At 45.9% G+C, this 24,663-nt stretch overlaps 1 protein-coding gene across 41 annotated transcripts in view; it reads right to left on the reverse strand.

Moving 5' to 3' along the window:
• Positions 1 to 24,663, reverse strand: part of LRRFIP1 (LRR binding FLII interacting protein 1) — a 137,699-nt gene that overhangs the window by 80,859 nt on the left and 32,177 nt on the right. The gene's annotated exons all lie outside the window — the stretch shown is intronic.

The raw sequence follows: 24,663 nt of genomic DNA on the forward strand, positions 1-24,663 counted from the left end.
ATTTTCATCAGAACGTCAATCTGTCCTGGCCAAGCCGGGTGCCTGCGGCGCCTGGAACCTTCCTGCGCCCCCTCCTCTTATCCTGTGTCGAGGCTGCCCGGGCCCCCTCCTGCCCAGGCCCTGGAGACACATTTTTGCAGGCCCTTCTCAGAAAGACCACCTCCCCGCCTCAAAACGGGAACCTCCCACAGAGTTCCTTGGCCTCTTTCCTTGCTAAGGGTTCCCGAGTCTTGGAGGCCAGAGATTCACATTTAAATGTTAACAATCCCCAGTTTCTCACTCTCTGCCCCCGTAACCTAATTCTCGGTAACATGTGAGCGCATGGCCTGTGTGCGCTCACCTTCCACCTTCCGGGCACCCGGGGCCCCTGAGGAGGGGGCTCGGGAAGGAAGGGGTTGTCCTGAGGGCGGGTGTCCGAGGGGCAGGAAGACCTGACCCAGGAAAGGATGGAGGCGACGGAGGAGAGAGGCTGAGGAAAGCCTGGAGTGGCCGCTGTGGGAGAAAGTCAGCGGGTTTCAACTTTAAGGTGAGCACAGCGCCGAGTTTGATGGACAGCCGCGTTAGCGTCGCAAAAATAACTTTCAAAGAGATTGAGATGCCTACCGTGGAATAACTTGATTTTTTGCTATAATACTTTTGTTAGTGTATGACAGTTCTTGATTCTATAAAGTTAAGTGATTTGGAGAAAATGACTTTAAACTGTTGTACACGAACACGTATGGGGCTTAAGGACTTGATCATGGAAAGCAATTATAATTTTAGTAGTAGTAACAACTTCACAGGTGAGAAGGATCGCCAATTAGTAAAACAGCCTTCTTCAAGACATCAGTTTGAATATTCCCATCTAGATAGGCAAATTCTAGAGCTACCTGCCTCCCCAAACCCTGGGACCACACACCCCAGAGCAGGGTGGGGAACAGGCTTCGTTTGGCGTGTGCCTGTCACAGGGCAATGCTTGAAGACATCTGCCTTCTCCCCATCCCCCAGGCCACCATCCAATCAGCTAGTTATCAGCTTCAGGAAAACCACCTAGGGAGGACGTGGAGTAAGTGGGCTCTAGAATTCAGCCACCGGGTTCAATTTCTGGCTCTGCCACTTACTGTGGGATCGTGAGCAAGTTAGCTGCTGTGTCTGGGTCTCATCTGAAACAAGCCAGTGAGAAGGATGGTGCCCACGGGGCAGAGGAGGGCCAGAGGCACTAACACGCAGGCCCCGCTGAGCATAGGGGGCTGAACTGCCTTGCTAGGCGGATGAAAATGCACGCCGCCCCTGTCTTGCTGCCTCTCAGCCCACTCTCTTCCCTCTGCTGCCGGAGAGCCCCCACCCAGGGCGCCCAGGCCTTCCTGTCCTCCTCCACAGCAGGAAGGAAGCTGGGTAACATCAGGTTAAAATGGCCGAGCCGGGGGGGGGATGACCCAGAGAGACTGGGGGCAGCCCCAGGGAAGAGAATAAACCCACAGACCCCCACCACAGCTGTGGGAGGGGCCGGCTGCAGAAGTCGTGGGTGGCAGGATGCTGTCATGGAGTGAGAAGCAACTAGCTAATCTTAGTCCCAGGAAGAAACTAACAAGACCAGCAATAAAATAATAATAGTAAGTGAGTGCACCAGAGGTTTCTTATCCCACTAAGTAGCAGCATATTAGAGAAAACTGAGGTTCTGACATCCCAGACGGCAGGCTGCTACATTCTGGCGTGTGCTTCCCCTGGCCTGTTCTGCTAGGTGGCTGAGCCTCAGACCCCTCCCAGCTGTGGGGCGGATGTCAAAGTCTGTATTGTAAGTGGAGTGCTGAATTCACACTTCTCGGTGTTGTTGTTTAGCTCCTGAGCCCTCAAGAATAAAGTGTGAAGGGTCTAGTTGCCTTCTGTTCATTAAATAGCTTTCTAAGGAAAAGGGCCCCTCATGGACGCCCCGTCCAAGGCAGGCCTTGTTTGTTTTTTTTTTTTTAACTCATAGCAAGGCCACTTATGAGGATGATTAATGAGTGACAGGAACCTACAGACTTGGCGCTAGGAACGTCCACTAAGAAGTCAGAGGAAGGGGTGTGGCTGTGAAAAGTGATCTTTTGTAGAGTGGGAAACGTGGAGGCCCACCAGGTTGCCATGCCAGCACTCACAGCTCTCAAGGCAGCTTGGCAGAGTAACAGACACCCTTTACCTTGACGGAGACAAAACTAAAACCACTGAGAGTATCAGCCGAGAAGAAATCAGACAGGAAGCCCCAGGCTTCCATCCTCAGGAAGGTTAGGGAAGAAACCCAGGGCGCCTTCGAATGGTCTGAGCCGCATGGAAGGGTGGCCGTGCATCTGGACTGCACCAGCGTGCGCTCAGGGTTTTCATGCAAAGAGTGTGAGGTCAGTGACACAGGTTCAGTTTTCCCCTTCTATTGGTCAGGATGGACTTCTAACAGGTTGCCTCTGAAATTCTGGCCCTTTCCAGGCTGCTGGGCAGTTAATGACCTGCAAACACACAGTCACTATTTAAGCCCAGGCACTCTGCACTGAGAGGGCACTTGGAGATTGGTGGAAGCTCTGACTGTCTCGCGCATTCCTAAAAGCCACCGCGCGTGTGGTCCTCTGTGCCCTCTTGACAAAAATGAAATGCCCGAAATCTGAAAAGCCATTCTCTGATGTAAAATAAGATTGTATTCAGGAACTTAATTTCTCAAGGGACTCCCGAGAAAAGCAGAAAAAGGTCTAATTTTGTTCTAGGAACATGAGAGTCATAGCTAACCAAGCAAATGCCAGAATGGATAACCAATTTGGGGCCACACCTAGACTCAGTTTACTGGTCGCCATGGCGCCGGTCTGTTGCTAGGGTCACCAGCTTCGCCTCCTGCTGTGGTTTGGTTCTAAGTGTTAGAGCTGAAGAGACAAACCCAGAGACCGCAGCACAGAGCAGGGGCCGGACGGGCGAGGGCAGTGGCTCTGGGATAACTGGCATGAAACCATTCTTCTCAATCACAGCTGTAACATCTGTTTTCCATGAACACGAATCACTAGGCACATTGCTGATAGGAAAATCAACATGTCTAAATTACTTCTACAAACCATGAGCTTATATTTATGTTACTGCCTTATATGGATCCTTTTGACTAATATGGAAAAACACTTCCTATTATAAAGGTGGTTCATGAAGTGATTATCCAGATTTACACAGCACTTTTCAGTTTACAAAAGCACTTTACGCACACCCCGAGGCCCACAAAAGTTGTATAACTTGTCCAGACACACGGTGGAAGAGCCAGGCTTTTTACTCAAGTCCCTACTACAAGTCTGTGCTCTTAGCATCCAGTGTACTGCCTGACAGCCACCCAGGGGTCCTCACTGGGAACAGGCATTCAACAGACAGGCTCTGGGAATGTCCTTAGCTGTCTCCTGGACTTAGCCTGGACCAGTAACAACATCCCCCACTCCAGGGGTGCTGGCAAAGTAGTGCAAGCACCCAGGTCAATGCCGTGGCTGGCTCTCTCAGTAAGACCTGGGGCATTGGTAGGAGCATCAAATGCGGGAGCCAGACCGACTCTGCTGTCTGCAGAGAAAGCTATCCCCACAGTCAGCTGGCCTAGCTTCGGCCCACAGTGAACTTGGCCCACGGGTCAGGATCCTGACTGCCTCCAGTGGACAGAAGCATCTAGGAGAGACAATGGCTGGAAAGCAACAGTGAGCAGTTATGAGCTCCTGTTTACTGAGCTCTCACCCTGTGCTGGGGGGTCGTACTTCATTCCCATAGCTGCCTATCACCCAGTACTCACTCTCCCCTCCCCTCCCTTCAGACTCTGAGCGGGCTCTTTCATAATGGGAGCATGTTCTCACCTCGGAACACAGTGGGCACACTCCTAATAAAATGAGGACTTTGACAGGTTATCATTAACTCGCATTGATCTTAAGTATTTTATATTTTTGTAGCAATTGGGAATGGAAACTCTCTTTTAAAAATGGTGTGTCCTTAGGAATTTTTTGTTTTGTTTTTGCATATAACTACCTAGTACCCAGTAACTCAAAGTGATTCATGATCCACACTTCTTTTTCATCTAATAGATTAAAAAAAAAAATCCCTTTGGATTGTCTCTGGAAGGTGACGAGTTTGAGTTTTGATTGGGCTGAGTTTGAAGCGAGGGCAGAAAGCCTTGGTGGAGGTGTCCAACGCAGTAGGCAGCAGAAGGGTCAATTGGTTCAAGATGATGATAAAGTTGGTGGCATGCATCTAAAAGAGGCTGGAGGAAGGAATCTTAGGACTCCTACATGTAATGAATAAGAGGTCGGTAAAGAACAAGCCAAGACAGACAACATGTGGTTAGAGAAACAGAAAGTAGAGGCGTCTCCTGGAAGCCACCATTCTCGAACGTTCCCAGAAGGCCGGTGTGAATATGGGTCTTAAACGAGGCAGATGGAGTGAAGAGAACAGAGTCGAGAAAGCCTTTACTTTGCAACTAGAAAAATGTTGGTTATTGCATGCTGTGTTAAAATTCTACAATTAAACATTTTCGACGATTTGTGCATGTAGAAGAAATGGTAGGTTGCAGCCTGGGAGGAAGGCAGGGTCAGGGCAGAGTTTTGGGTGGAGGGAAGATTTGCTCATTTGTCCCCCTGTTTTTAAGTATGGGAGAGACTTGAGCCAGTTCAGAGGCTGAAAGGTGGGAGTCAAAGGGGAGTGAGAAAAAATGGAGTAGATGGGGAAGAGAGACAGACCAATGACTAGGGGACAAGATGGGCAGGGGGGCCGGTCGGGGTGGGGTGGGGAGCATATGGGCTTTCAAAATTTGGCCTGATTCTGGGCTAAATGGGGATGAGAAAACCAAAGTGGCCAGGAGAGGGCAGATAACAAGAAGCACAGTCCAGGAGCAGGGACTGTGGACCACGGCGCTTAGGGAGGATGGAGAACAGGAGGAACAGAAATTCAAGGACCTGCCCCAGAGCTGCCTCTGGCCCAGCCAGGAGGATGCTGTGATCAGTCCCTGAGCACAGAGCCCTTCCACAGAGCTCCAGAAAACCCAGCAATGCCCGCGCAGGGTAAGATCTGACCCACATTTAAAATATTTCTAATTTATTTTACTCTGGAATTAAGTCCCTCTCCAGAAATGTCCAGGAATAAGTCCATAGCAATCCTGAAAAAAAAAGTATCCATTTTCCAATGCATTCCCCAAAACTGGTGATTATAAGGCCAGACCGGGGATCTGAGAGGTCACAGAACAGCTCCCACACATCGTAACCAAGGAAATGGCCACAAACACTGCCGATGAAGCATCTCTCAGGAAAACCACTTCTGTTTTTCATGAACACAACGCACTGCAAATATCAACCGATTATTTTCTTAAAACATTGAGAACAAAACAACTAAAATCCATTGTGTATTTCTCAGCCATATAGGAATAAATTCTGAAAAATCCCCCGAAGTCAATTCTAATGCAAAGAAAAAAAAATATATGCTTTCAGAATAGTCCCTTTAAAATGCTTTTGCTCAGAATAGATAGTGACACGGGAAAATAAGCTTTACTCAGCACTTGATTTCACTAGCGGGCAGAACATCCCCCTGATAAGAAATAAATAAAATGCTTCAATGTATACTTAGAAATAGAAAATGACTAAAAATAAACCAAAGCAGTATTTTTTCCAGATACCCACCCATTTATTTGGCTTTGGCCTCAGTAATCCTGCCTACGAGTTTAACATTCTAGCAAAGATAGAATATTCCTAACAGTCAGAGCCAGGAAACAAATCTGGACCCTGCTAGCTGAAATCCAGAAAAATCTATCAGGCTACCCATGTGATTGACAGATGTCATTCACAGAAAGGAAGTGTGGGGGACACAGGACTTTATAAATGGAATTTAAATAGTACTCATATGAAACAGGGAAATTTCAGGGCACTTATGAATTCAAAGGTTTAAAAAGCAGGCATTTCTGCGAAACAGTGTGACTTGAAGACGAGCTGACTTAAGGAAAAGACAAAACATCAGAAGTGAGCAACCTTCCAACCTAAGGGACAGACATTCAGGATGCTCAAACAGCATCCCTAAGATAATCTAAGAAAAAGAATTTCCTGAAAGGAACAGAAGGCCTGTAACCCCCGTCAGCACGGCACTGAAAACACGTGCCGAAATCCTAAGGGATGAGGCTTCGCCTCTGCTCTGTGGCCCCGAAACAGAGTTCAAAGAAAAGCCGTCAACTCCTAGACTCCAGAGCAGTGCCGGATTACAAGCAACCTCTTTATCACCAATTTGCATGCACTGGTTATCTTTACAAAAGATTTTCACATAGGATAGAAAAGGCTTACCTTCGAATAATGAAGATTTTAGATGAACTTCAAGGGCAGTTTAAGGAAGAGCCAAGAACAGCAGTGGGAGAGACATGTTTGGCACAAGAGTGGAAATTCTGGAATAACTGGAGATGAAATAGCCACTCCTGACCACGTCATCTCCGAGTACCAGCAAAGAGGTCAATTAAAGGCACCTTTATACCCGACGCCTGACTGGGCAGCTTCAACCTGCCTTTGATTAATGGGTGGGTGTGGCATCTGAAGACCACTGGACATTCTCCAATGCTGCTCTGACAAGGGGCTTGATTTCAGCCGCTCAGATGATACTCAAGGCCTGTCCTCTTATCCTCACGTCAGTGGACGCATCCATCCATATGAAATGTGGGATTAGACCCTATGGGGAAACTGTAATATAAATACAGAGCAGGGTTTCTTAACCTCAGCACTACTGACATTTTGGGTCAAATAATTCTTTGTGTGGCAGCTGTCCTGTGCATCAAAGGATGCTTAAGAGCGCCTTCCAGATGCCAGGCCAATGTGCTATTCAGCTGGCACGTGATGGTATGGCCATACTCTTGTAAAATACCCCCTCCCTTAGCATGCTGGGTGCCCAGCTCCTGCTGGACAGCACAATCCCAGTGCCTCCCAGAATCCTAAACATCTCATCACATACCACGATGCACATCCTCAGAATCCCGTCTCTACATCTGCCAATTGACAGAAAAGGAGACTAAACTCGCAAAGGTTGGGGGTCGTGCTGCTGCCAGCATCGAAGATCCATGCTGCTTCTCAGTGCAGAGGAGATTCGAGGCAGACAGATGGAGGTAAAAGAAAAGACAAACTAATTAGCTTGTCAAATTCTTCTAGATAGCGCAAATGCAGTAGACTCTTTTATAACGAGGCATCGTTCCCCAGTAACGTGGAGCTTCCTTTACCCTGCTTCTCTCCATGGACCGGTTTTTGTTCCAAAGGTATTTGTGAATTAGCACAGATTTCACAACAGTTCTATAAGATGGATACAGGAACATTTTGCGACACTAAATAGTTCAGATTACTCTTAAATTTGTATGTATGTCGGTCTCCATGTTACAAGGATGAGGCAGGCTACCAATTTTTCACATGGGAATGTAATGGATATTGAATGCAAAATTGTGAATTATTTTTAGTAAAAGTGGTTAAGAGTTTTTATTAAGTTTTCAAAGGTACATTTCGGCTTGTTTGAATGTTTTCACGCAAAATTTTGTTATTCATTTGTTTATGGTTTGTACCTTGCAAGACTGTCATGAGGAAGATTCCTGTGCAAATAGTCCTCGAACGAACTTCTAAGGCGACTGTTCTGACCCCGAACAACATGCTTCTATATTCGATTTTATTTAAAATATTCCTGCATTGAAAAATTTGAAAGGACTAAAGAAATAATTTGTGGATCCAGCTACTGATTTAAATGAGAAGTGTTACAAAAATGATAGACATTTATGTGATAAAATTAAAATACTCTTATATTTTCTGCAATAATAATGATTCATCCCATACATCCACATTGCGATGTTGAACATGATGTGCAGAACTCATGGTTTATTTTCAAATCTATGAATTGCCTTCAGAATTTTACTTATAATTTCAGTTTCTGTTGCGTCAGCAGTGTGATGTTTGTCCAAACGGAAATAACAAAAACTGCCTAAAAATACTAAAAACTACAAAGACACAAGAAAGATTGGCTAATGTGTTATTACTGTCAGAAGAACTCAAATTATGTGAAAAATTTCTTCATTATGGCACGGTAATTAGTGAATTTTTTTAAATATAGGCAAGGGAAATGGTATGAAATAAACATATAAGAATTTATTAAAAACAAACACACAAAAAAACCAAACAAACAAAAAAAAAGGATGCTTAAGAGCATCTCTGGTCTCTACACACTTAGATGCCAGGAGCACTCTCTACCTTAGTTGTGACAACCCAAAATGTCTCCAGACATTGCCAAATGTCCCCTGGGAGGCAACATGGCCCCAGAGTTGAGAACCTCTGATCTGGAGGGACTTGTACCTTCAACCAAGGCGCCCACATCGTAGAAGCACATTCACTTATCAACTTACACCGAGAAGCCACGCCCCAGCATAGCTAAACACGCACAGAAGTAATGGTCAAGATAGAAATATTTCAACACATCCTCTAATATCGGTGGCCCTCTTTCCTCATCAAGAACTCCAAAGCGGGGCTAGTTATCGTTGTCAGGAAGAGCAAAAAAACTCAGCACCGCACACCGTGTGGGGGCCACAGGGCGGGGGTTCAAGGCTGAGATTTCAGAGGTAGCGTGGTCACGCCAAAACCGAAGGTGTGATCTCGAAAGTGGGGTGGAAGAAACAACACTGCAAGTGAGACGGTCAAAGAGCTGAGGTTTGCGTCTCGGCACCTCTGGGAAGGCCTCGTGCAAAAAGAGTCAGTGCTGGAGAGTGAGGGCTGCCGGCATCGCAGCCTCCTGCACGGTCTGCACAGAGTACCGGGGATCCTGCAGAAAGCCCTCAGATGTCCAGCGCAGAGGCGTGGGAGAAAACCTGGTTGGAATCCCTGCTCTGCCGCTTATTAGTTCATAGTTTCCATCGACCCCTGTGCCCTCTTCCAGCTTCCTGTGTAAGATGGGAGACTGGATGGCAGACAGCAGTGGGACCCCAGCCTGTCACGAAGTGTCATTGCCGAGAACTGACAGCACAGTCTGTCTGTTCTTCTAAAGTCCACACATTACTTTTCCTGCAAGATAAGGGACTCCAGAATTACAGTTCTCGTACAGATTTCAAGAAGCCACAGGTAGAATCTCAATGTCACTTAACTGGCCTGGCCTGGAGTTAAAGCGTTAATCAGCATTTTGGGCTGCTCCAGGAGCTTTGGCCCTCTTTCCAGCAGCTGACCCCCTTCAAGCCCTGAATTTTGGCATTGCTTCATTGCTATTCCCAAAGCCAGGCTTTTGGTGTTCTTGCTTCTTAGACAAGTATCTTATGACCACCACTAGGTAAAAATGCAGGCATATAGACAAAGACGGGAAGGAAACACAATAAACAAAACAGTTGCTCTATTTAAGTGACGGAATCATGGGAATTTTATTGCTTTTCAGAATACTTTTAGGTAAGGTTAGAAGGCTGGGGTTTTTTTTGTTTGTTTGTTTTAAACAATACTCAGGTTAAGAAATTTGAACTTTACTCAGGAAGCAGTGAAGGACTCACTGGAAGTATTTGACTAACGAGGTAAGATTTTGTTTGAACAAAGAACTTGTCGGCTACGAAAAAAAAAAGTTGAAAATCACCTTCAATACTCTTTTCCAAAAACTTCTTGGCTGGTCTCACTACTTATTTTTCCAGATTAATTTTAGAGTCCACTTGTTAAACTTTAAACCAACCTTGTCCCCTAAGCTGGGGTTTTATTTGAATTGCATTCTATTGATAAGTTATTTAGGGATGGATGAATATATTTCAACATTGAGTCTTCTCATTCAGAAACCAAGTCTCTCTCTGTCCATTTTTAAATCTGAGATGTCCTTCAGTATATTGTTATAGTTGTCTTCATACAGGTCCTGCATATTTCTTTATTCCTAAATGCTATTTGGAATGAGATCTTATCTTTTTTTCTGTTCTTAAAAAAGTCATTATTGTGGGATATGAGAATGTGATGGGTTTTGTTTCTATTATTACAAATGATTTCAGTTTTAGATTGATTTTTCAGATTAGACATATACGTAATCTGCAAGTAGTTGCAGATTTCATCCATCAGTAGTTACATTGCTTATTTCTTTATCCTGTCTGAACATCAGAACTCCCATCGTCAGTGTTACAGCAGCTCTGGTATACCCGGCTGTTCTTAAATTGTATGCTCTATAATTAGGGAGACAAGAAAGGTGGCAACTTTGTGCATTAGTGCTTGCACTGTAATAACACAGGACAGGACTCACAGGAGGCTTGTTACAATTTAAATAGCATTAAAATTGCCTACAAAGTAAACAGAGACTCTGTTCTCAGTCACCTGGTAGGGCATCTGAAGGGAAACAAATTACAAGTCTCAGAACAAGACAGTCTTGTAAAGGCTACGATCTAATCTGACCAATAAAAGATAAATGGACAAAGCGACATGGAGAAGGAATAGTCCTGAAGTCAGTGAAAAGTTAATTACTATTGTTAGTGTTAGAATACAATTGTCTTCTGCGGGGAGAGGCACCATGCAGGCAGGATGCTGAGCTCAGATTTTAGGGCCAACATGGCTGGACTGAAGCCTAAAACTTGCTGTTGGCCTTGGGCAAGTTACATAAGCTCTCTCTGTGCCTCGGTTTCCTCATCTATAAAATAGGAGTAATAATGGTACCTAGTTCATGGGGTTTATAAGGATTAAATGAGTTATTATTCTTAATCAGTATTTGAATAATGAAATGCTAACTGTAAGTATAGAGGAGATTTTGGTCTATATAATGCACAATGTTACAAAATTGTTCAAGGAGCATTTAATCGAAATCTGATGTATCCAGTCACCGTTTGCAAAGGGATGTGGGAGTTAACTTTTGTCCCAGATCACCGGGCTCTCCCTATCTGCCTTCCTGCCCCCCACAGTGGGCTTCTATCTCAGCCTCTATGTCTGCCGCTCAGAACAGCACGGCCTGCACTGGATATCCTCGTGCAGGGGAATATATAAGTTTGTGAAACCCATAGAACCGAGATATCTTTTTTTGTAACTTATTTTTTTATTGATGTCATAATAGTTTATAACATTGTGAAATTTCAGTTGTACATTATTATTTGCCAGTCACCATATATATGTGTTCCTTTACCCCTTATGTCCACCCCCCCAGCCCCCTTTTTTTTAAAAATCCAAATTTACTCTTTTGTTTATGCAATACCACAGAAGGAGAAAGAGGAAAGTCAGGGCAGAGTTTTCCCCAGAAAACAGAAGTCAGACCGTGTGAGTTCCAGCAGTCTCTACATGAAATTGGCCACACAAAAGATTAGGAAATCTGCGTGGAAAGGAATCTTCAAAGAATGCGACCAGGGCACATCTCTGTTTTAAAACCATCTTCCTACCACGAGCTTGTCTCTACATTCAAAATTCATGGAAATGGAAAGACTGAAGTCATCATGTCCCTACATGAATTTTCGGATATCATCAGAAAAATAAGAACAATGAGGACTGGCAAGATGGCATCCTATGTTGATGGGTGCTAATTTAATTTAAAAAAATGAGGAAAGGAGGGCAGGCAGGCATCAGGCAAATACTGCTTACACTGAGTATGTACATTTAAGCCATTTTACCGTGACCTTGTATTGGAAAAGGAAGAGACAATAGTAAAAATTTATGTTAAATGCAGAGAGACAAAGTAGAATGGTGGGCACCAGGGGTTGGGGGAGGGGAGGCTGGGGAGCTAGTGTTCAGTGGGGACAGACTTTCAGTTTAGGAAAATGGAAAAGTTCTGGAGATGGATGGTGGTGATGGTTGCACAACAACGTGAGTGTGCTTAATGCCACTCAACTGGACACCTACAAATGGTTACACCATAAATTTTATGTTATGCATGTTTTACCACAATAAAAAAATAATGTATGTTAAAAGCTTTATATCATAAGAAAATAGCCAAGTCAATCTTGGGATATCTACCTTACGGCATCCTGTCCAGCTATAAAAATGGTGTTTATGATAAGTTTGTAATGGAATGCAAAATGCTTATGACAGTGTTGAGTGCACACACGTGGGTACATACAACCCCCAATAATGTCTATGCAAAAATAAACAACAACAAAGACCCTGAGGAAATACATCAAAATAGAGCCACGTTTGTCTTTAGGTTATCATGGGGATACAGATAACTTTTTGTTTCCTTCTGGTTTTCTGACATTGTCTCTATGAGCATGTATTATTTTTAAAGGGGGGAGCATAACTCAAAGTTCATTTTCCTCCATAACTTTATTTAAAAGGAAAGGAAGGAAGAACAGAAAGAAAAACCTCTGTGTTTTGTGTTCCCAGCTGCTTTTAAACCTAACCCAGGAAAGTGCGATTCATTAGGCTGGCTGCCCCTCTGTGCACTGCATGTCCTAGGCAGGCTGGGGAAGCTGGTGGCCATGCTCAGAATAATATTTTTAAGTGCTTAAAACAAAGTATACACGGTTACAAAGGAACTGGGTTCTTCTGAAATACATTATCAAGATATATTTTTAAATCATGATACAGTGTATCAACAGAGTCCAGTCAGGAGAAAAGAAAGTACACCAGTTATGTTAATGAAACTAATTTAACACAGGGACCCAACGAGCAGGTGCTGGATGGCTGAGAAGGCAAGGGAGGATCAAGTAACACAGAGGTAATAATTTTGGGAACAGCGAGGGCTGGGGGAGCAAAGGGCTGGGTTATTGCACCCCAAAGGCTCTGGCGGGGGGCGAGACCTCTGAGCAGGGGGCTTCAGAATCTCTGACAGGGCTCCACGACGGTGGTTTCTGAGAGAGAGCGTGAAAACACCAGAAACGGAACCAGCTGCGGCTGCCGGGGCGAGGAGCCGTTGCTGGGTGATGCTCGCAGAAACAGGAAGCCCACAGGGAGCAGCGGGTTCTGTCTCCTTCTTCCGGCCCCAGGGGCTCCCTCTAGCGCCCGTCAGCAGAGCCGAGGGGAGATGAGGTGTGCAGAGCCCCAAGGGAGGACTCCGAGCCGAGCAGCAACAGCTTAATAACCAGCCCGTGTCTGGCTTCCGTACGATGCATCAAAGGACAGGAGCTGACATCTCCCTAATATCGACATAGTGATGTGCATTGTCCCCAGCTGTCTGCAACCACTATAAGGTGACCCGAAAATAGCTGGGATTTCTATTGGTGACAAAGTCACATACTTCTAACAGTACTGAAGTTTTTGGCCTACATTCATAATTGGAGGTAATGCTTCTCTTTTTTCCTATCTAGTTTCAGGGATCTCTTGAAATCTAACCAAGGCCCTTGGGGGATTTGTGGACCAAAGGTTAAGAATCCTTCTGAGTCTGTCAAGATGTCAACTACAGTTCTTCGTTTTCCTTAAGTTTTGCTTTAAAAAGTCACATGATTGATCATTGACAACAGGGTTTTTTTTATGCTTTGAAAGAGAAAATAATACTCATGCAAATTCATGCTTTTGTGCATCTCATTTAAATGATACTATCCAACCCTCTTGCAAATAATAAATAGTAAGTTTTGCATTTTACTGATTATATTATACCTACTTCTGAAAGCCACAGAAAATAAGGGAAGAGAATACACAACTGCGCTTACATCCTCGCCTCACACTCATGGGGGGTATCATAGGATTCCTGGGTGGTCTCAGCGCTCTCTCCCATAATGCCTCTTGCTCCCTGGGCTCTATTGGGTCCACCACTTTGACCATGCCCCGATGTCCCTGAGCACCAGATCTACATTTCTAATCCTGACTTCTCCAAGCTTCAGCCCACCCACCAGCTGGACATCTCTACCTGGATCTCCCAAAGGCATCTCAAACTTGACAAATCTGAAATGGGACCCCTGTTGCCCCCTGGAGGCTTTCTCCTGCATCTCCTGTCCCGTGGGGGCACTGCCAACCAGCGCCTCCTAAGGCTTTATTTAACGTCTCTGTGCCCCAGTTCGCTCATTTGTAAAGGAGAGGCAATAACAGTAACCTTACAGAGTTGTTGTGTAGACTGAATGAGACAATCCTTGCAGGTGCGCAGCACAGAGCCTTGATATCAGTCAACGCCTGCACACGCCCAGCTGTGGGCATTCAGACAACCTTCTCCCCCACTTCCCACTTGAGTTCATCAAGTCCTCTTCCTCTCTTAATATCCTTCATGCCTCCCATCGCCACTGCCTTATATCAGGGCGCAGTGCGTGTCCTCAGAATTATCCCAAACCGTCTCCTCCCATTCTGCTACCAGTGCGATCTCATTAATTCAGTCATTCATTCAATCAACAAACATGGATTGAGGGCCTAGCACGTGTCAGATACCAGCCAACTGCTGATAGAACAATAACCAAGGGGGCAGTCGGACTGTCCAGAGGGAAGACTGATGTTAAGTAATTGCACAAACAAGTAATTAGTTGTAATTGTGATCAGGGCCATGACATTAAATAGAAATAACCCCACACCGTGCCAGGTGGGGAATGCAGACAGAAAACACAGCTCTGTGTCTTCCGAGGAAATGAGATGTGAGTACGAGGGGGTGGGGGGGGAAAGTAAGCCCTATTTATGAAACCTTTGAAAGGCCTCCCTTTGAGAGTGGGGTACAGTCCAAACGCGTCTAGGGGTCTACAAGCTGCTCGACATGTGGCCCCAGCACTCTGCTCCTCGTCCCTTTCATCTCACAGACCGGCGACATGATAGTCTGTTACGCCCCCTGGTGGTGACTTCGAACCTTTGAGAGTGAATCCCCACGTTTCTTTTTCTCGCTAAAACGATGTATAAAAATTTAACAGTGTTTCTAACAGAAGAGGGCCCAACCCTCGGCTGAAGAACTTCATTAACAAGCTAATCTATGTCAGAGTTTTATTTAATACAGAAACAAGATCCCTCATGTATGTCTCCTAGACGGAATACACATGCATCGATAGGTCTACTCTTGAGCCAAAAGGCCTGAACACTTCCACCTCATTGTAAAGAATTTCATCGCGCTCTATGAAAAACTGAAGAACTGCACCCATTTATTAAAGACGCTGAAAGCCAGTATTTTGGGGCTTATCTACAGCAATACTGGAAAGTACAAGAATCTCATGGAGAGATTTTGTTCACAGCTTCAAGCTAAGGGAAATATTTTAAAATACACATCATCCACTTTTAGATATGTGTAAGATCTCATTTCAGTATATGACAAGGTAGTCATTCTCTTAGAATAACCAGAATAATAAACCGAATTTAAAACAAACTTCAACTTAGGTCAATATTGTGTTAAGGGCGAGATAAAATCTGTGTTCTGTGCAGGAAATCCTCTGCTTTCCCTTTTGGACAAGTGATACGATCATGAAGGATACCTAAGAATTTTTTAATCTTTATACTCAATTTTTAATTTTTCAAATATTAAATTCTCATCAAATAGAAAAGTCTAACTCTCTTGTGTAAGAACCATGTTTTCCGTCTCCTTTGTAAGAAGCTTTACATGGTTGACTGTATTTAAAAAGTCACTAACAAAACCAGAAATCAAGGCTGTGACCCTCCCTCTGTAAAAAGGGTCCATGAGTGACCACAGGTCCTGAGACTGAGACGGCATCCTGTGCGCTTCCATAGAATTCTAGAAACTATGAGGACTTACTGCAATATCATTCGTATCATTTAGTGAGAGATGTAGAAATCAAAATGAGGAAAAGAAACTCTTGACCTAGTGAAGAGTAAAAAAAAACATTAAGAAATATGTTGCCGGACCGGTCGGTTACGTCACTTAAATGTAATTTACTTAGAGAGGTCGTCTAAGATATTTTAAAAGGAAAACACGCACACGCATGCATGCACACACGCACGCACGCGCACATGTTAAGCCAGGACACTAGACTAAGGAGCTGTGGTGGGCCCCAGCCCCTGGCCAGCTTCTCTCGAGGGGGACGCGAGCAAGGAACTGGTGCACAGCTCAGAGAAGCCCCTGAGCCCTCGCCCTCAGCCTCTGCCCCACTCCTGCCCTGCCCCACCCACCTCTTCCTATCGCATTTCTTTTTAGCCGTTGCTAGAATACAAAAGACTCAAAACAAATTTTGTCATTGTAATGGTTCACCTCTGCTTGGAAAGTGTCTGACTGAAGTGTCCAACAGCACCTGTGAGCCAGCCAGAGAGAATCTATCCCGTGCTGCCCTGGGTTTCTGACGTGTGATGAACAAATTAGCTTTTGTGGGACCGTGGGCTGTGCCTGGATTTGTTTGCATAGGTTGAGATTGAGAGCCTTAACTGACTTGAAAAGCCTCTGGCTCTCAGAGTGGCACCTCTGAGGCAGCTTAGAACCACCCACGACCACTGGCAGGATACCTGTGCAGTGCAGGTTGCCACACGGGTCCACAGCTGACGTGCAAGCTGATGCAAGTTCACTGCTCATCACTGGAAAAGGGAAGGACTGGCGTTGCAGCAACAACCACCACCTGACCGGAAGGGGTTCCCTAAGTTCATCCCTAGCTCCTTTTTGGATGCAACAGACTGGTTGTCTCTCTGTCTGAAGATACTGTAGATCCCTTCAGATAAAACAAGAGGGTTGCAGCGGACCCTTCAAAGGTGAGGACTTGGGCGCCCCCCACAGCCATGAGGAGCACCCCCACCGTGTGCTGTGCTCACCATCTCTGCTGGACTCTCAAGAGAAACATTTCCACGTGAGGTGAATGACAAAGACAAGAGCTGACGCTGTGTGCCAGACGGCTTCTGAATACCTGACATGCTTCATTTTGTTTATTTCTCCCAACAGCCCTATCAACAGGAAAGATCACACTTTCTGAGTGAGGACAAGGAAACTGAGGCACAGACAGGGGAAGCTACTGGCCAAGGTCCCGCACCTAGCGTGCAGTGGAGCCAGCCCTGAGCCCAGGCTGCGGGATCGCATGAACGTTGTCCCAGAGCCCTCCCAGACATTCACTGATGCTGACTGTGCAGACGCGCTGTTGGAGCTCATGTGTTTTATCTCACTTAAGCCTCGACAGCCTTGCAAGGTCGGTATTATTATTCCCATGGCACCACTGTGTAAACTGAGGCTTGTGGTTGAGTAATACACTCAAGTTGACGTAGGATTTAGACCCAGAGGTCAGCTGTGCTGGACTCTCTGTCGTCGTGACTCTAGCCTACCCCATGCCCGGCCTCCATCGGACAAATGCTTTTCCCTCCTTTCTTAAAACCACAGCTGGAAGGGGCCCCCAAACATGATCTGGCCTGGTCACAGCTCCCAGCAGGAGACCTCATCATTCCAGTCTTAACGAGTGACCTGTCCAGGCCATACGGCCAAGCAGACATGCCGAGGTGTCAGGGGGAAGACTTCCCAGAACAGAGTGACCTCCATTTCAAACAATACCACTCTCCGCCCAGCCAGCTGTGTTAAAATGGCAGCAAATAGCGTTACTGGGGACATTGCAGACTTTTTCCTCTCTGTGAAAAACCCAATTTACAAATCATCCCGAGAGAATGCGTTACTTTTTCTCTTTTAGAATTATAACCATCTACCGCCATTTGTCAGATGTCCAAGGACACAGGAAAACCTACTCCTCCCAGCTGGTTTTTGTTAAATGATTTGCTGTCTAATACTCAGATTTGTCCAGACTCTCCTGATTTTCTGCCAGAAGTTGACTCAAGCTGGCTCTCGAGGCAGTGATGTGCGATGCTTTGTGTCCGGTGCACACATCGAACACATGGGCGGGAATTAAGAAGACCTGGTGGGCTTCTGTTCATCAGCGACTGTTTCCTAGGAAACAGTGGGATGGAACAGCCAGTCCGTGTTTAACGAGACCATGTTATTTTTAAAGAGAGGAGTGTGTTTATGCTTTCACTCAAGGTGGAGTCATCATTTTGGTCCTAATGAAATCCAGCTTTCAGCTCCCAGTCATCTACTCAACATACGGTGATGGCTTCCACACCTTATAAGATAAAGCCCCGTGGAGAATCTATTTTAGTTCTCGAGTACCTGGTTTGGCAAATTTCTTTCAGGCAATGAGGAAGATGTTCAACTCTTTAATCTCAACTGAGAAAAAATATTTGCAACAGCTATGAAATGGGTTAATAAGTAATCTACAAATCACCAAAAAAAGAAATACTGACGCTCCAAGACGTGTTTTGACAATTAGAAAAAGAACTTCAAAAAACTAAGCATTGAAGAGCTACTAGTTTTTAGCTATCAAATTTAGAAAGGCTAAGAATAATGACAGTACTTAGTCCTGTGGTGGGAAAGCCACTGTCAGACAACACAGAGGCAGGCGTAAGCTGATACAACGTTTCAGGAAAGCAGTTTGGCAACAAGCATCAGGGTCCTCACACGTTTATACTTTTTAAATTGATATGTGCACTTCTAATATTCTAATTTAAGGAAATAATTTGAAGCATAAGAAATTATTTACTCAAAGCTGTTCACTGCAATGTTATTCATAACTGTAAACAAACAAAGACAAAAACCTATAAACAACAACCCAACAATAGGAAACCAGAGACATCCTCAATGCTATATCCTGTGGCCATTAAAATGTTCTTCAGGGGCCGGCCCGACAGCCGAGTGGCCCGATGGCTGAATGGTTAAGTCTGTGAACTCCGGTTCGGCGGCCCAGGGTTTTGCTGGTTTGGATCCAGGGTGCGGACATGGCAGCGCTCATCAGGCCATGCTGAGGCGGCGTCCCACATAATAGAGCCAGAAGGACCTACAACTGGAGTATACAACTACGTACTGGCGGGCTTTGGGGAGAAGAAGAAGAAAAGAAAAGAAAAAAAGATTGGCAACAGATGTTAGCTCAGGTGCCAATCTTTAAAAAAAAACAACTGTTCTTCAGACCATTTGATACAAATGTCGTGCTTCTTTCTTTCCTTAAAAAGAGAATTAAAAAAATGCAGTATTTCCAAATATACAATTGAGACTATGTTCCCAAACGTCCCTAGATTAAAGAATGGAGGGGAATAAAACTAAATGTTAGCAGGTCTTATGCTTGGTCACAGTATGGGGCATAGTTTTTACTTTCTATTATTGTCTGAATTTTCCTTATTATTTTCTACAATAAACATGCATTACAGTTAATATAATAAACATTTCCATTCATCAACAATAATTACCTTTGTTGGTAATTTCTTCATTTATTCAACAAAAAAAAAATTGTTGCAAGCCAAACTTCAGGATAAATGCTGCATGGATAATATGGTCCTACTCAGCCCGGGGAAGTTATGGAGGGCTTCCTGGAGGAAGGGGAAACTGAGTCTGGAAGGATGGAAAGTGATGGTTGGAGTGCAAGATGCCATGGGAGCGAGACGGGAGATGGTGGGGGGAGGTTGGTGCTAAGAGGCTTCTGGTGCAATCATAAAAGTTTTAAATTTATCCTGGAAGCTACCGAGAGTCATTAAGGATGATAAAGAGGGAATCGTGGCATGAGGTTTGGGTTTCCTGGGATCCCTGGGACACCAAGATGAAGACAGATTTGAGGTGGGGTCAGTCTGGGAAGCAGACAGAATAGGAGGCTATGGAGGTGTGCGTGAGGTGTATGAGGTGAGGTGACCGGCCTCAGGCAAGCTGTGGGAGGAAATTAGGGATGGTTCTGGCTCAGGCAGCTCTGAGGAGCTGGGACATGAGACACAGGAGGGGCCCGGGCTGGTTGAGAGATGAAGATGCTCAGTGTTGGGGGGTCAGGGGACATCAAGTCAGCAGGCAGCGTTCAAAGGAGGAGTCAGGGCAGGACACAGAGAAGTTGTGGGGAGTTAAAGCCATGCGTGTGGCTGCAAGTGCACAGAGAATGGCCTGTAACACGACAAAGGAAAAAGACCGAGAGCAAAAAGCATCATGTATGGAGCAAAGAGCGGGAACAGAGTCCGGGGAGACGGGGAACCGGGGAGGCGGTGTCAGGAAGCCCGGTGGGGGCACTCGCCAGTCCGTGTCAGGAACACGGCTTCCACTCAGCATCTGCTTAGGTCCTTTCATTTCGGTGTCCTAAATGGGTACCGTGGACACCATACAACAGATCCTGTTGGATGAATGAATGAAAACGTGCTCCAAGTTTGATGTCAAGAAGACATCTTCTCTTCCCTCGGTGTGGCCTCGGCTGCACGATCCAGGGCTTGCTTGTGCCCCTTGGCCCCCCCAGCCCATCCCTCCCCTCCCCAGCCTCTCCCACCCCTCAAAGGCTCCCCTACCTTCAGGAAGAGATAAAAATCCCAGTGCCCCAGAAGAGGGGCAAGAAGAGTAGAATACCGATCAGTAGGGACCACCTAATAACTTTAAAAGAAATCCAGAAACAGTAATAATGGCTACGCATAGCTCTCACTGCTTCACTGGATTCGTCTGTGTCCCATTTACGGACAACCGATGTGCTCCATTTAGGGGAACGGAGCCCCACTCCAGAGCTTGCCACCTACCTGGATTGTCTTTAATTCCTACAACAAAGCCATGAATTAGAGCCATTTTTCAAGCCAGGACATTGAGGCACAAAAGGCAAAAATAATCTCCCCAAGTCGTGTGGCTGGCCGGGGGTGCGGCCGGGACCTGGGGCACCTCCACGGGGGAGGCTGCGGGCTCCTGGGCCTTTGTAACCAAAGACACTCGGGGGGAGGGGTCACTGGAGCAGGATGGAAGTTGCCATGGAAACTCCTAGCATTTACCGTCCAGGGACTGTCAGAGGTGGTCCTGCGAATCCAGCGGCAAGGAAGAACCTTCCCCAAGGGATGTTTGTGCGGCCTGCAGTTTGAGCTCCTCCTGCAATAGAGAATGCCCCTCCATGTGTGCTGCAGGGGCTTCTGTCTGCTCCCCGAGCAGACTCAGCCAGGCTGGAGGATGTCTAATAATCGCCTCAAAGCACACAACATCGTTTTGACGTAGCGTCCAGTTTTAACACTAATAAACCTGGTAAAGAGCATATATTTGTTTTATTTTTGTAGTACCTTTTGGCAGCTTGATGGCATGACACGAGTTACTCAGAATAAATCCCCAATTTTAAATATTGTGCTGATGATAAATAAGGCATCAAAGGAAGATATTTTGGCTTGTAGCTGCCTCTGGGAACCCACCCATTCTCATGTGAAGAATGGATTCCAACCCCAGCTCTCTAATAAGGACCCGTGAGAAAAGTCAAGCTCCCTATGTTTTGCAGATTACAGACTACCTCATTTATACACACTTTGTCCAAAATTTTTCAGGCTCTTAAATTAAAATTATTTTAAAATATAAAAACATCAGGAGAACAATTCACTGCCGTAAATAAGAAAATTAGCATTTCTTTCTTTTTTTTTCCAAGCTGAATTACTATTATATTTTGCCTTACCATTTATATGAAACCCTTAGATTTTAGTTTTGTTAACTTCAAAAACCATAAGTAGTTTATTCCATAATAAAAAAATGCCCCATTAATTAAGACAATAAAGAGTTTATTTAAATGCTTTGTGAATAATTGTAAATAATCTTTAAGATATGTGAGAAACTTGAAAATCTTTCAGAGTCGGCACAGTGCAACGGGCCAGTGACGAGCCTGAAGTCATTTATTAGCTTCCAGAGAAAACTCTACACTCAATTTTATGAATGGAAATTCTTGGCTGTCATGAAATTCTGCCGTGTAATGGGAAACTAAATTAAGGCGGCATGAAAATCAGTATGCTCCAAAAGTCTTCACAAATGCTCATATCCTTGAACCTAGCGACATTTCCCGAGACAACCAGAGATGCCTGCAAAGAGGATTAAGCACGGATGTTCTTCCCCACATCACTTTTAGCAGAGGAAATAGGAGCTTAAGTAACTTGTGGTAAATATAAGATAGAATACTATGCAGGCATTGGGTAGGAAAAGGACGTTTAGAATGATTATTTTAAAAATGACATTTCCTCAAAATTTTAAAATTCAGACAGAAAAGTTCAGAGAAGACAGTGAAAAGGCACTTCCAGAGACCAGACCCTCACACCTTCAAAACCAAGCCCATTAAATTTTTGAGCAGCATTACTTTCCAGAAAGTTCCTTTTTATGTAGAATAAAGCCCTGCCTCCTTGGAGCTTTTGCCCTTATATGGACTACAACTAGTTTCTTCCAAAGGTGGTTTTCACGTGCCTGAACACACTGCCTCATCCCCGGACCCCTGTCCTCGGCACACCTGCTCCTACAAGAGCGTCCACTAGTGGAGGGACGCCTGAGCCTGGCGTCCGGTGTGCATGGTGTCCAACGCCGGCTCCACCACTTTCCAGCCTGTGGCCTCCCAGTCTCTCTGTGCTTTTCCCCCTGACCACACCTACTTCATAGCACCGTTGGGAAGATGAAAGTAGAAGGCCCGGGATGTAACAAGTTCTCAGTTAACTCCAGGCAGGGTTTTTAACAAGGCTTTTAGCTCCTGGAACAGCCTTCTTGCCTTGAAGTGATCCTGGCTGGGATGGTGGGTCTACGGATGCCATGGGAGATGCTGTTCAAAGCAGCAAACCAAGGTGAGGACCAAGGTGCTTTCAGAGCTTGGTGAAGACCACTTGCAGCGAACACTGTACCCGGACCTGGAAATCAGCAGCGGAATGGAGAACGGACAGGCAGCCATCAGCTCGAGCCTCGGGCAGGCCCGACAGCAGGCACAGGTGCGAAGGGAGGCACGCTGGAGGGAAAGCCACGGGTCTCTGCCGCAAACCCAACCGCCGATCTTGGGCCCCTCGGTCTCCATCTGGCCCACTGCAGTTCCTGTGCACCGTGGTGCTCCTTCCACCTCCACGACTTCCCTGAAGCTGCTCAGGCTGAGGCCCCCAGGGACCTCCTGGCAGCAAGGCTCCAGCGACATTCTTTCACTTGTATCCCTCTGGGTCTTTCCGCGGCATGAGACACTGCCCTTTTCCGCCCTGGTCTGGGTGACTCTCCTCTGCTCCACGCTCCTGATGTGCACCAGGTAAATCTTCTGCTCACCTTCTTCGTCCATCTGAGGCCCCCGGCGCTCCACCCTCAGCACCCTGCTCTCCCCATCTCCTTAGGAGATCTCATGGACCCACATGGCTTGGACCATCCTTCAACACGGATGACTCCCCTCTCTCCCCTCTGGTCCAGGCCAACATATCTGGATGCTTACTAGACCTTTCTGTCTGGGCACTCCTCAGCTACCTCAGACACAACACTTCCAGGATGGAACTTAATTCTTCCCTGTTCCCCACTCCACCCTGCCGACCCACTGGCTCCCCAGTCTCGATAAATGGTACCATGACACTGCACCATCCTCCCGCAAGCATCGTCCTTGGAAGCCTGGATGTCAGGCCGTACTCCTCTTTCCCTCCTTGTCCCACACAACAGCCACAATCTTTGTCAGTCATTTTTAAAAGCCCCAAATGCTAGTCATTTTAGTTAAGCCAGTTCCAGTTGTTAACGCTAACCAATGCACTTAGATTCAGAGAAAATAGGTTTCACTATAAATAGCCGGATTGAGGATGGGAAGCAAACTGTCCTAGTTATGAGGTATTATTAATGGATTTTGCTGCAGAACAAACAGGTATTTCAGGTCAGTTTACGGCATATCGTTACACATCTTCAAGTCTCGAGAGAAAGGAAAAAAAATACCTTTAGTAGTTGGACCTGAAAAAAATGGCTTTCCTTATCTTGTCTAAGGGCACATGGTGCACACCACACATTTTAAGCCTGAAGGACAAAATTATACATGTGACCCTTAAGAACACTACTGGGTTGAGTATTGTCCTCCGAAAATTCATGTCCACCCAGAACCTGTGAATACGACCTTATTTGGAAATGGGCTCTTTACAGATGCAATCAAGCTAAGATGAGGTCATACTGGATTAGGGTGGGCCCTCATCCAATGACTGGGGTTCTAATAAGAAGAGAGAAATGTGGACACAGAGACACAGACACACGGGGAGAACGCTGTGGGAGGATGGAGGCAGAGATGGGAGGCACGTGTCTACAAGCCAAGAAACGCCAAAGGTTTTGGGCCACCACCAGCTGCTGGAGAGAGGAAAGGAACAGATGCTTCCTCAAAGACTCCAGGAGGAAACAACCCTGCTGACATCTTGATTTTGGACTTCCGGCTTCCGGAACAGTGAGAGAATAAATTTATGTTATTTCATGCCACCCAGTTTGTGGCAATTTGTTATGGCAGCCTCAGGACATTGATACATACACACTGTCATATGTCACCTTGGGCATACACAGCCTTTGGCCAAGTTTTACATTTTGCCTGAGAATCTTGGCGACACCTATTCTGGGAACTTTTAGGTACTTGGGTCAGAAGAACCTTTGCCATGCAGCTGGGGCACACAACCGCAGATGGTGGCCCCAGAAAACAGAAAAATGTGGCCCTCTTTCTTTCTGGAGCTGTCCCCACGCAGACACACTGAATTTGTGCTCACCTCCATGTGCCGCACCTGGGACACCACCTTCCTCCTGGAATGGACTCATGAACTTAGACGGCTCCATAATGACAATAGCTTCACTTTAAAATTCCATCACAGGGCCGAGGTATCTTCATCACTCTTCTGCTTCTGTCCAAGAGGATCAACAGTAAGGACAAAGACAGTCCCCCGGATGAGAATAGAGATGCTCATAAAGCAACATGCCCTGGGCAGGGATGGCAGGTGGATCAGGGGCTGAGATCAAGACAGAGGGGTAAGAAAGACTGAGTGCCAGCCATGTCCCACATTGAACTCAGGTCTCGCAGGAGAGAGGGAATGCTGGGGAGGGCAGCCCAGCCAGCCTCAGGGCTTTGGGGAACAAACGCTTTTGCTGCCTGGGAGTGCCAGGGAACCTGTCCTCTGAGGAGTGGAGGGGTGGAGACGTCTGGGCAGGCTCACGTGAGGT

This window comes from Equus asinus, chromosome 19 (genome assembly GCF_041296235.1).
Source record: "Equus asinus isolate D_3611 breed Donkey chromosome 19, EquAss-T2T_v2, whole genome shotgun sequence".
In the NCBI taxonomy this organism is placed as follows: Eukaryota; Metazoa; Chordata; class Mammalia; order Perissodactyla; family Equidae; genus Equus; species Equus asinus.